This window comes from Grammomys surdaster, unplaced genomic scaffold, assembly GCF_004785775.1.
Source record: "Grammomys surdaster isolate TR1022 unplaced genomic scaffold, NIH_TR_1.0 205, whole genome shotgun sequence".
Classification (NCBI taxonomy): Eukaryota; Metazoa; Chordata; class Mammalia; order Rodentia; family Muridae; genus Grammomys; species Grammomys surdaster.
Genome location: NW_021604650.1, coordinates 676,950 through 690,691, shown reverse-complemented (window position 1 = coordinate 690,691; position 13,742 = coordinate 676,950). Strand labels below are relative to the sequence as shown.

General features: G+C 45.2%; 1 pseudogene; it reads right to left on the bottom strand.

Moving 5' to 3' along the window:
* Window positions 1-12,880: 12,880 nt before the first annotated feature.
* Window positions 12,881-13,280, bottom strand: LOC114624354 (annotated as a pseudogene).
* Window positions 13,281-13,742: the final 462 nt, after the last annotated feature.

Here is a 13,742-nt window from a genome sequence, read left to right as displayed (position 1 = left end):
TAGGAGCTATATAATGATTATGCTAGAGAAATTAGAATTACAGCCTGACTTGCCTACTCCAGCTGCCATTCCAAGAAATGCATACAGAATTATTATAGATTTAGAAGAGTGTTTTTATACTGTTCCTTTAAGATGAGAGGTTTGCATGCAGTGAATATGCTTGTAATTTTTGAGAGACCATGAAGCGACATCACTAGAACATTTTGCCTCAAGGAATGGCTAATAGCCTTACAAGAAGTTAAGAGTAAGAAAAGTAAAAACAAAAAGCAGTTTCAATTGACTTTTGGAGCCCTGCCTTGGTCTCATTGATTATTGAGTTTAGCAGGTGACAAAGTGCTTCTTTTGAAATTACAGCCAGAAAAAGTAAGAAAATTTTGTTTGAAAAAATATATAAGCTGTGCATTTACTTCATTTTTGTTTGTGACTGGTTTTAAAAGTATAAGAATGTTCTGCATGTTATAGATTATTTCCCTATAAGTTATTGGGTATGGTTAAAAATTTCCAACCTTGGTAAAAGAAAGTTGGCTTAAAACTGGTAACTCAGGTTTGGAGTCATTCAGAAACCAGATGTATAGAGATAGGATTTAAAACAATGTCTCTTATGAGTTATTAAAAGCTGCACTATCATGCATTCATGTATAAGAACTGACAGCCAACTTTGTAACCTGAAAGTAATGCATTTAGTGTTGATTTTAGAGAAAATAGATTGTTTACATTGTTAAAAATTGGTTTTGTTTCTCAAAATTATGATTACACTCTAGTATTACAAAAAGAAACTTAAAAGTATAGTGAAACAGTGGCTGCAGTTGACAGTTCAATCGTGAGCTCCAGAAATTTTGACTCACTCATGTTTATGGTTGAGAAGAAGATAGAGCAGGTGGAAATGATTGCTAGAGTAAGAAAAAAAATAAGAACAGCTGTGACACAGTACCAGCCTGCTGTCAATTAGATACAGTGGTAGAGACAAATTTAGCCCCCACCTTAAGAAAGAGAGGAGATATCTGTGGGGATCTTAGAAGACTCATCACTTTTCCTTTCCAGACAACCCAGCCAGTCTGATGGGACTGGTAGAGTCTTTGATGTTTTCCCTCCAGCCCACCTGGGATGATTGTCAATAGCATTTACAGGTTCTCTTTACTACTGAAGAGAAGGAAAGAATTCTATTAGAAGCCCGTAAGAACGTTCCTGGTGACAACACAGCTTCCCAATGAGATTGATGCCAGATTCCCCCTTAACTGCAGGTAAGGGGCGGCTGGTGGTCTACCATCGGGCTCTAGCGGGTTTCCAAGGGCAGCGAGATGGCCCACCAATTTGGCCAAGGTAAGAGAAGTCCTTCAGGGACAAAACGAGCTCTGTGTTTCTTGAGGGGTTACTGGAAGATTTAGTTAAGGAGGCGGAGAAAGTGTACTATAAGAGGTAGAGAAAGAAAGAAAGAAAGAAAGAGAGAGAGAGAGAAGGAAAGAAAGAAAGAAAGAAAGAAAGAAAGAAAGAAAGAAAGAAAGGAAGGAAGGAAGGAAGGAGAGAAAAGGCAGGTGAGATTGCAGGCAGGAAGGATTTTGGCCGCAGTGCAGGAGAGAAAGACAAGACAAGAGATAGGATAGGAATTAGACAGAGAACCTGGGTGATGAAGGTGGAAGCCCCAGATATCAGTGAATGGCTAGCAGAATTCCCAAAAGTTTGGTCTGAAACTGAAGAAGTCAGGCACTAATGATTACAAGCCAGTACAAGATCTAAGAAAAGTCAATAAGAGAGTACAAGACACTTAACCTCCTCAGTTCACTCCCACCAGAGAGGACTTTTGGCAGCATCAACTTTCCGGCAGCCCCCTGACCGATGGATGACTAATGCTCGCATGATGCACTATCAGAGCCTGTTGTTGACTGAAAGGGTGATCTTTGCACCCCCGGCCATCTTGAATCCTGACACCTTGCTGCCTGTGACTGACGACTCTTCTCCCATCCATCACTGTGTTGATACCCTGGCTGAAGAAACAAGTACTCGGAGTGACCTGAAGGACCAGCCCTGGCCAGGAAGTCTGCACTGGTATACAGATGGCAGCAGTTTTGTGGTGGAAGGTAAGCAAATGGCGGGAGATTCAGTGGCAGATGGAAAGCGAGTACCGATATGCCTTTGCCACGGCTCATATACATAGTACAATCTATAGACAAAGAGGGCTGCTGACATCTGCAGAAAAACTGAGCCTCTTTGAACCAAAGCCAGAGGACTCAGGACACTGTTGCAAAAGGAAATAAGATGGCTGACATGGCTGCCTAGAAAGCTGCCCAGGGAGCAATGATTCTAGCAGTAAGGGTTCCAGAGACTATTTTGACACTCGAGATACCAGTTTCAGATATGCCACCGACGACCATCAAGTGATGGGCAAATTGGGCTTTCACTCTTAAACCCCTTATGGGGTAATAAAAACTGAGATGGTAAATTAACCCTCCCACAAGAAGAAGGACTGTCTGATTTGGCGAAAGCTGTGGTGAGAAACTATAGAGCTTGTGCCTTAACCAATGGGAAGAGACTGAGGGGCGACCGGCCCGGAGCTTACTGGGAGATGGACTTCACAGAAGTCAAACTGGCAAAATATGGAAATAAATATCTTTTAGTTTTTATAGACAACTTTTCAGGAAGAATGAAACTGCCAACATGGTGACTAAGAAGATCCTGGAAGAAATCTTTCCAAGGTTTGGAATACCCAAGGTAATTTGGTCTGTTAATAGACCTGCCCTTTGTTGCCCAGGTGAGTCAGGGACTGGTCACACAGCTGGGGATTAATTAGAAAGTACATTGTGCTTATAAACCCCAGAGTTCAGGACAGATAGAGAGGATAAATAGAACAATTAAGGAGACCTTAACCAAATTAGCATTGGAGACCGGTGGTAATGACTGGACAGCCCTCCTTCCCTTTGCCTTGTTCTGAGTGTGGAACACTCTAGAGTGATTTAAGCTTACACTCTTTGAGATTTTGTGTGGGGTACCACTGCCACTTACTGGGGCGGGCGGAATGAATGATCCTGATGCTGTCCTTTCTAAATCCTTGTTTGCCTACATAAAAGCACTTAAAGTGGTCCGACGCGAGGTCTGGGAACAGCTGAAAGGGGCCTACGAGACTGGAGACCCGAGTGTGCCACACCAGTTGACAGACGCGGTTCTAGTTCAACACCACCAAGCTGCCTGTGGTGTCCAACTATGTTTGGCCTGCAGAGAAATGAGCTATACCTGTAGGAGCAAGCGACCAGTTCCAAGGACTTGAAGCCTCTGGGTGAGGCCGGTGCAGCATTCCAGAGGACACTATAAACCCTGTGGCATGTGGCCAATGGAGTGCAGCACAACCATGAGGCGGCCTTTCAGGACATGCTTCAGGAATTAGACATTACCACTCTGATGTTTTCCCTCACTGGCCCCCTTTTGATTCTGTTTTTTGCTTCTTAAACAGATTAGTTACCTTTGTTAGAGAGAGAGTTAGTACTGTTCAGCTTTTATTGCTACACCATCAATATCAAACTTTAGGACACGAAAACGGAAGCTATGAAGATACTGAAATACAAGATTCATAATCTAATTTACATTAGAAGAAGTGGGGTTACGTTTTTAAGATTAAAAACTATCGGGCTGGAGAGATGGCTCAGTGGTTAAGAGCACTGACTGCTATTCCAGAGATCCTGAGTTCAAATCCCAGCAACCACATGGTGGCTCACAACCATCTGTAATGAGATCTGATGCCCTCTTCTGGTGTGTCTGAAGACAGCTACAGTGTATTCATATATAATAAATAAATAAATCTTTAAAAAAAAGATTAAAAACTATCATTAGAAGAAGCGGGGATGTAGAGTGAAAAATTATAGATGCTGGGTATATAGAATCCTTTTTAGACATATAAAATATTCTTTAGGCTTTCTTTATAAGGACATGGAAAATTTTCTGAGAAACAGAGCCATGAAGCAAGTTAAGAATGTGGACAGGCTAGTTATGGGAACTGGCTAGAATGCAAGTTAGCTAGCTGGGAACCAAGCTGGGAACCAAGCTGGGAACCAAGCTGGGAACCAAGCTGGGAACCACAGTGACAGGGCAAGGCCACACTGACAGGGCAGGACCACATTCTTGAGAAAGATTAGCGTACAGAGAGTTTTCACATGACCCTGACTCACGTAGGTTGGGTTCCTTTGGAATGTTCTGCTATTTTTATGTTATGTCACCTTAACAACCCCTCATCCCCCTCCCCATTCCCTGGTTTGTGGTTTTTTTTTCCCCTTAAAAACCCCTCTCAAACTGGCTGTCGGGGTCAATTCAGCTCCTGCGTGGGCATACGAATTGACCGGCAGCTAGCTGTCACATGCCCGAATAAACCTCGCTTTTGCTCCGGTACACGGTGTCTCGAGCAGATTACTGGGTGGTCACAACTTTCTGAGACTTGAGTGAGGGTCTCCCCTGAGTGGAGGTCTTCACATACACACACACACACACACACACACATTTAGATTGCAACTTAATCTGTGGGTAAAGTTGAGAATTGACATCTTAAGCCAGTGGAATGGCTCTGTGGGTTGGAAGGAGAGACTTGAATGGTTGGTGTTGTTCTCTGACCTCCACTCGCACAGCATGGTGTACATACCCACTTATGCTTACATATGCACACATAATAAATAAAATTAAATTAAAAAAGGAATTGACAGGAGGAAATAGGTTAATTTAAAGTATGACCAGAACTGGAGAGAGAAAAACTCAATTTCTCTGCCTTGCCTGTAGCAAATTTAAGATTATTGAAAAATGAAACAAAACTTAGGAAATACGCATGCATTGATATAACTTGTAGATTGGTAATCAAATCTGGAGGTAACGGTTCCTCCCACCCCGCCATGCACTTTCAAAGTCGAACTTCCAAAGAGTGATTATCTCTAATGCTGAGAGCCTTTAATACAGTCCCTCAGGTTGTGGTGACCCCCAACCATAAAATTATTTTCACTGATACTTTATAACTGTACTTTTATAATGTTATGAATAAAAAGTGTAAGCATCTATTTTCTTTCTTTCTTTTTTTCTTTTTTTTTTTTTTTTTGGTTTTTCGAGACAGGGTTTCTCTGTGTAGTCCTGGCTGGCTGTCCTGGAGCTCACTCTGTAGACCAGGCTGGCCTGGAACTCAGAAATCCGCCTGCCTCTGCCTCCAAAGTGCTGGGATTAAAGGCATGTGCCACCACCACCCAGCAAGCCATTGGACTTCCCAATGGGGTCATGACCCACAGGTTGAGAACCTCTGTCCTAGACAGTTCTTAGAGCCCTAGGGCTCCCACCTCTCCCATCATCACTTTCAGCATGGAATTTTCTGGAGAAATTTCCAGATGCAAGATGATCCAGGTGGGGACCCAGAATAGCTATGTCTGCAGCCCAACACACAATAGTAAGAGTACTTAAAGCATTTTGTGATTACTTTTTTTTTACCTAAATGTATTTTTTTTGTCTTGTTTTGTTTTGTTTTGGTTTTTGAGACAGGGTTTCTCTGTGTAGCCCTGACTGTCCTGGAACTCACTCTGTAGACCAGGCTGGCCTCAAACTCAGAAATCCGCCTGCCTCTGCCTCCCAAGTGCTGGGATTAAAGGCGTGCGCCACCACTTCCTGGCATAAATGTATTTTATACATTTATTGTGTATATTCGTATGAAGCTCAGAGGACAACTTGAAGAAGTCAATTCTCTCTTTCCACCTTGTCAAGGTGTGGTTATAAGTCTCTTTACCATCTGAGCCATCTCATGGGTCCCCAAAGTTCTAGAATTTGAAATCTGGAGTGATACCATTTATGAGGCTAGAGAGATGGTTCAACAGTTAATGATGGTTCACAAGCAAATGCAGACAGATCTTTGTAAGTTTGAGGTCAGCCTGGTCTACATAAGTGAATTCAAGACCATCCAGAGTTACATAATGATATCCTGTCTCTAAAACAAAAAACAGGTAGTACCTGCTGCTTTAACAGAAAATCTAGGTTTTGTTTGGTTCCCAGCACCCACATGGAGACTACAACCTCTGCAAGCCCAGTTATAGGGGTTCTGGTGCCCTCTCCTGGCCTCCAAGAATTCTGCATGCATGTGGGTGCACACTTGTAGATGAAACTTCCATGCACACACAACTAAAATATTTTTTTAAATTCTATAGGCAGGGTGATATAAATTTCTTCAAAGTTAATGAAAATGGGTGGCTGGTGAAGTTGAGAAGGCTAGGCTGATTCCATGACAGGTTTCAAACTGGCCATTAAGGATACTAGGCCTAAACCTCTGTTTCCAAGACCTGCGTAATTCCAGGCAAGTCCAGGCCTCAGAAGCTGCTCCTGCCACCTAGCCTGAGGCAAGGACAATGGGCCAGCAGCAGTTTCCATAGAGATGGACCCAACAGGTTAACACCGAGGTCACCTAATTTCCTAATGTGCTTTAAATCAGGCCTGCAAGCTCATCTGGTTGTCTCTCTACCTTGGTAATGAGAGTCCCCAGTGTGCCGAATTTCTGCAGAATAAAACACTCTTTGTGTTTATATACTATTTGAGTCTGGGGTGTCATTCTTCAGTGAATCTTGGACCCGTTCATTTGGGGGCTCGTCCTGGATTCGCTGGAGATCTCCTGATCCAGATAGTGGAGTGTTTCCGGATCACAATGTCAGGTTGTCTGGTTGTCTTTTGTCCATATCTGTGTTCCTGTCTTGGGTTTAATTCTGTTTTGGGTTTAATCTGGAGGCTGAGAGAGACAAAGTGGATGCATATTATGTCACCTGGCCAGGAGCAATGGAGGATGTGCCCGACCCCTTACCAGAAGCTAGAGAACTTGCTAGTTCTCATCTGGATTCTGAACTGGCTGTGGGTCTATGGGCCTCTCATGTGCAGGGAGAACCGTCTGGGACAGTCTTTCAGTTTGTTTTTGTTTTCCTGGGAATGTCCTTCTGAGTCCATCTGTGTGTATGCTGTTTGTGGTTTTTGTCCTCTTGTACAAATTTTTCTTGATTCCTAGGATGAGACAGGCACAAAGTCCCACTGGGCTTGGTCCTGAGCCATTTTAAGGACTTTTGCTGAGTCACAGAAGACTCCAGTCTGGTTGTTCGTCCCCACAAACTAACCATCTTCTGCAGGAACGGCCCACCTATAAAACACGATGGCCCCAGGAGGAACTCTCTATCCCCATCATTTACACCGTGAAGGTTTACTTTATGAGACCTGGGGCCACTCAGACTAAAAGCCATGGGTGTCACTGCTCCCCACCCTTCTTCCTTTAAAGGAGGGTCATCCTCGGCCCCCGCCTTGCTCCCAAGCAGAGGAGGATCTCTACCCTCCCCCTTTTGTTCCTGTTTCTGCAGCCAGTGCTGCTACCTCTGCCCAGCCAGCACAGGCAGAGGTAGAAGCAGTACCTGATTTTCCTGACTCCACTTGGGGTCTACATCACACTGTGGCCTGTAGCGCCCAGAGGGCTGAAGACCTCCACAGAGGGGAGACCCTCACTCCTCACTCAAGTCTCAGAAAGTCGCGACCACCCAGTAATCTGCTTGAGACACCGTGTACCAGAGCAATAGTGAGGTTTATTAGGGTGTGTGACAGCTAGCTGCCGGTCAATTCGTATGTCCACGCAGGAGCTGAATTGACCCCGACAGGCAGTTTGAGAGGGGTTTTTAAAGGGAAAATCCACAGACCAAGGAATGGGGAGGGGGCTCATGGTTGTTAAGGTGGCATAACATAAAAATAGTGGAACATTCCAAAGGAACCCAACCTACATGAGTCAGGATCAGGTGAAAACTCTCTGTACGCTTATCTTTCTCAAGAATGTGGTCCTGCCCTGTTACTTCGGCCTTGCCCTGTCACTGCGGTTCCCAGCTTGGTTCTCAGCTTGGTTCCACCTAGTTCACTTGCATTCTTTCCTTTCTCTTTGTGATAGGCCAGTTCCAGTAATGGTGACTGGTCTTTCCACATTCCTAACTTGCTTCATGCCTCTGTTTCTCCATGTCTTTATAAAGAAAGCCTAAAGAATATTTTATATGTCTAAAAAGAATTCTATATACCCAGTATCTATAATTTTTCACTCTACAGGGCCAACTCTACTATGGCCTTACCTCTTTGGGCTATTGGATCCCCCAGATGCTCAGGGGAGACAGTTCATGACATGTGTGCCATTTGCCAGTAATGATCTTTACAATTGGAAGGTGCAGAAATCCCCTCCCCTCTATTTTCTGAAAGGCTATCAGCTCTCACAGGCCTTCTAGATGCAATCAGCTGACTCACCTGGGATGACTGTCAGCAACTGCTCCAGGTCTTCTTCACAACAGAGGAGAGAGGATCTTGGGAGCTACCCTGAGATTGGTTCCAGAAACGAATGGGCTGCCCACTCAAGTTCAGGCTGATGTCGATGTGGCCTTTTCTTTGACTCACCTGACTGGGATTTTTACACTGCTGCTTTGTTTTGTTTGGTTTTGTTTGGTTTGGTTTGGGTTTTTTTTTGTTTTTGTTTTTGTTTTTTGTTTTTTTTCTAGACACTCTGTAGACCAGGCTGGCCTCGAACTCAGAAATCCGCCTGCCTCTGCCTCCCAAGTTCTGGGATTAAAGGTGTGTGCCACCACTGCCCGGCTACAGTGCTGTTAAAGGTAAGGAGAAGCTCTGAGTCTATCACTAGATTCTGCCCGATGGCCCACAAATGTATCTAAGGTGACACAGGGAAAGAATGAGAGCCCAGGGACTAGCTAGAAAGACTTTTTGAAGCCTATAGGACCTACACTGCTTTTGACCCAGAAGCCAGAGAAGCCAGAGAAGTATTAGCTTGTTGACCAAGCTGCCTCGGACATCAGCTGGAAGCTTCAGCCACTGAATAACTTTGAGGCGTGCCTCTGGCATCCAAAGCCAGCCTCTATTTGCCTTTGAATGGCAAGATTTGGAGAGAGACTTCAAGGGACACTGACTTGGACACGCCTGCCTCAAGGATTCAGGAACTCACCTTTGACAGGCCACTGCATGAGGACTTGGGTGAGTACCAGTTGGCTCACCCCCAAATAACTGTGCTCCAGTGAATATTGTGGGACCCTGACTTGGAGACACGCCAGGAGGTCGCATGAGAACTGCTACAGGAGCTGAGTCAACTTGTGTACCTACTGTCTGCTAAGAAGGCCCAGCTTTGTCAACTTGAAGTCACATATCTGGGGTACGTATTCAAGAGGAGGCAGCCAACTCATGCTGTTGAACTTCTCCCCTTCCCCTCTACCCCATGCTCCCTGCCATACCTGAATATACTGGTGAAGACAAATGACACCAGGCAAAATTCTAAGGAGTTTACAGAAGAAACAGATGGTTGCTGGCCTCTGAAGGAGGCTGCACCATCCTACCCTAAGAAGTTTGCTAAGCAACCCCTCCATCAGATTCATCGAGCGTCATACCTGATCACCGAAAACTGAAGGAACTGCTGTGAGGGACAAGGTACAAAATATTTGACTTAGGATACTTGGTTGATCAAGTAATCTCAGGCTGTGCCACCTGCCAGGCCATGAATTCCTCAGGCTCCAATCAAGGAGCCACTACAGAAACCAGAGTCAGGGGTCAATGTCCAGGGTTTAATTGGGAAATAGATTATACAGAAGTAAAGCCAGGAACACATGGATATAAGTATTTGCTAGTTTTTATAGATATCTTTTCAGGATGGGTAGAAGCCTACCCTACAAAGAAGGAGACTGCCAACATAGTGGCAAAGAACCTTCTAGAAGACATCATGCCCAGGTATGAATGGCCTACCCTGCTTGACAATGGACCAGCATTCATTTTTCAGGTAACTCAATCTCTAGCACAGGTTCTGGGGGGGCAGTTGGAAATTACATTCTTCATACAGCCTACAGAGTTCAGGGCAAGTAGAGAAGATAAATTAGACCCTAAAGGAGGCCTTGATCAAATTAACTCCCGAAACTGATTGGGAATTTCTCTCACCTTATATAGGGCTAGGAACACCCTCTATACTTTAGGTTCCCCCCACCTTTGAGATCCTATATGGGAGCCCCCCTCCCAGGCTGCCCCACCCTTCCTTCATTCTGATATCTTAGCTGACTATGACCAACGTAAGTTTTTAAATCCTCCATAGAATCTAGAAGCAACTCTGGCCTGCCATCTGCCAGGTTTATGAGTCTGCTTCTCCCTAATGCCTATTGCTTTGAACCAGATGACAAAGTCTGAATTAAGAGACACAACCACAAGACTCTGGAACCTCGCTAGAAAGGACCTCACACCGTGATCCTGACCATGTTTACGGCTGTTAAGGTGGATGGGATCAGGACATGGATACATCACTCCCACGTTAGTCCTGCTAGGAGAGAGATGATCCAGCAGTTGAGGTCCCAACAGAGGAGACTTCCAGGTTAACTGCCACAAGAATGACGGAAGGTCCCCCCACATCCCGTAAATCTGCTGAAACTGCGACTCCAGTGCTCTAGATCCTGGTTGTTTGCTGCTTACACCCCCTTACTATCTGGGTACCCCCAGGGGGCGATGCAACATCCTTGTCATCGAGCTCACAGTGGCTGGCAGGAAGGCCGATTGTTGTTTTGTTTTTTGGTTTTGTTTTATTTTTTTGAGACAGGGTTTCTCTGTATAACCGTGGCTGTCCTGGAACTCACACTGTAGACCAGGCTGGCCTTGAACTCATAAATCTGCCTGCCTCTACCTCTCAAGTGCTGGGACTAAAGGTATGCGCCACCACTGCCCGGCTTGGACTGATGGTTCTTAACTCCTCTCTCCCCAGATTTAACACAGAATTATTGGTTACAGGGGCTCTGTATTGGAAATAAAGTACCCACAGCCTATTCCCACCTGTGCACCTCTGCAACCACACTGTAACCCCTACTGTTGTAGGATATATGCTGCCCCCAGAGAACGCTTGGTGGACTTGTACCTCAGGGCTTACTCCATGCATTTATGGCCTGGTTGTAAATACGACTCAGGATTTTTATGTTCTAGTACAGCTTACACCCAGAGTGACTTATTACTCTGGGGAGGGTGTCTTCAACCAGCAAGCACTTCCAAACATTCGGGTTAAAAGGGTGGCCATTTCTGCTACATTACTAGGTTCTCTCCTTGACGTAGGGCTGGCTGGAGCTGCTAGTGTAGGGCCCTCAGAAACATCTCAAGGATTCAAGATGGCCCATTACCGAAAGGGGGGAATGAGAAGGCTAGGCTGATTCCATGACAGATTTCAAATTGCCAGTTAAGGAGGCTAGGCCTAAATCTCTGTTTCCAAGAACTAAGCAATTCCAGGCAAGTCCAGGCCCCAGGAGCTGTCCTGCCACCTGGCCTGTGGCAAGAACAATGGGTCAGCAGCAGTATCTAGACTTCCTCAGCTATTTCCTCAGTAACAGTTTCCAGACCTCCCCAGCAAGTTTCCAGCCCCCGTACCTTGGTAATGGATTATCCCTAGAGATGAACCTAACAGATTAACACAGAGGTCACCTGCCCTGAATTCCCTGATGTGCTTTAGATCAGGCCTGCCGCTCACTTGGCTGTCTCTCTGTCTTGGTCATGGGAGACCCCAGCATGCTGGACTTCTGCAGAATAAAACACTCTTTGTACTTACTTACTATTTGAGTCTGGGTGTCATTCTTCGGTGAATCATGGACTCTTACAAGGTGATACAGCAGTTAAGAGCACTTGGTGTTAAAATTCTTCCTCCCAGCCCCATGCTCCCAGAAATAAGGATCAGACTCAAAAGGTGTTTGCAAATCCCTTGGCCACATAGCTAGGCTCTTCTCTGACTAGATACAACTTTAAATGTTGCACTTATTCTAGTCTACATTCTGCCGCGTGGCTGATTACCTGTGCTCAGGTACCATGTGTCCACCTTGTCACACCTTCATGGCAAATGTTCCCGCCTCCTTCTCTCCTAGAATTCTTTCTCTTCCTGATGTCTCATCTTCTATTTTCTGCCTAAGCCATAGGCCATAGGCTTTTAAATTGATAGGTGAAGCATCCATACAACACAAGATGTTCTCTCTATAACTTGATGTTCTCTCAGAGGACCTGGTTTCCATCATCCATACAGTGACTCACGATCATCCATAGACACTCACATGATACATATACATACACGCAGGCAACACATTTATGCATATTTTAAAAAGATATTAAGAAGAAGAAGAGGAGGAGAACAAGAATAATGAAAATTTCTGCTGAAGAGACAGTTCAGTAGTTAAGAGCATTTGGAGCCAGATTCAATTCCCAGCACTTTCATGACAGCTCACAATTGTCTGTTACTCCAGTTCTAGGTAGTCTGATGCTCTATTCTGACTTCCGAGGGCACTAGGCACACACATGATATACATGCATGCAATTAAAACACTCATACACATAAAATGAAATAATAAAAGAGAGGCTAGAATGGCTAGATATGGTGGCGCACGCCTTTAATCGATCCCAGCACACAGGAGGCAGAGGTAGGCAGATGAATCTCTGAGTTTGAGGCTAGCCTGGTCTACAGAGGGAGTTTCAGGACAGCCAGGGATACACAGTGCATACCTTGTCTTTTAAAAAGATAATAAGATAGTGTTGGAGTCCAGGAACTGCCTCACAATCCACATGGACACCGATCTCAGTCAGACAGAGGTGTGCATACACCCCAGGACTGGTTGACCAGGGCCATGGTCCATGTTGTGGATGGCCCTGGTGCTGCCTGTGTTTTGATGTTAATTTCACTTTCCCAGGAGTGACTGTCTGGGCAGAGGAATGAGTACTCAAGTGACTTTTTTTTCTTTTCTTTTTTCAACAATGTCTTTTATTAGGCACAGAATTTTAAATGATCTCTTCAGTTTCTCCATACACAGGCAAAACTATGTGTGCCGTTTACTTACTGGAGCTTGCCAACTATCTAGAGAAGGACTTTATCCCCAACCTGCTTAACCAGGAGGCCAGTTCATCTGCCGACCCCCAAGGACGTGGAGGTGGATAGGATAGACAGACTGTCCCCCGTCCACACCTTCATTCACCACCATCCGATACCCGCGCTTCAGGCCCAGATCTGCAGCACATTTCTTGTCAACAATCATTAAATGTCCTAGAAGATTTTCATCATCATCATCTGCTACAGAAATCTGGGATATATGCTTCTTGGGTATCACCAGAAAGTGTGTTGGTGCTTGAGGAGAAATGTCATGAAAAGCAAGACACTGGTCGTCCTCGAAGATGATCTTGGCGGGGATTTCTTTCCGGATGATCTTGCCGAATATCGTGTCGCCACCGGGCTGGGCCACTTGAGCCTTGGAAATCTCATCAGCCATCGCGGCTGCTCACCGTACTTCCCGCGCCGCGGCCACCTTTTTTGGTTTTTCGAGACAGAGTTTCTCTGTATAGCTCTGGCTATAACTCACTCTGTAGACCAGGCTAGCCTTGAACTCAGAAATCCGCCTGTCTCTGCCTCCCAAGTGCTGGGATTAAAGGCGTGCGCCACCACCGCCCGCCCGGCTCAAGTGACTTCTTGTGAACCTTCCCCCAATGAATAAAGGGACTAATCTTTGGGCGAGTAGGTGGGACTTCCAGGTTGGACAGAGGAAGAGAGGAAGCAGGAGTGAGGACCTTTTGGACAGGGATAGTGAAAGGACAAGACATAGTAGCTATTAGTGACTCCCGGTTTCAATGGCGGATCTGTCAGGATTTGTCACCGGAAGATTTAGGTTTAGTATAGATTACAAGATTAGGATTCTGGTTGTTGTGCCCAGTGATGGAGTTACCATTGTTTCTGAACTAAGTTTGTGTTG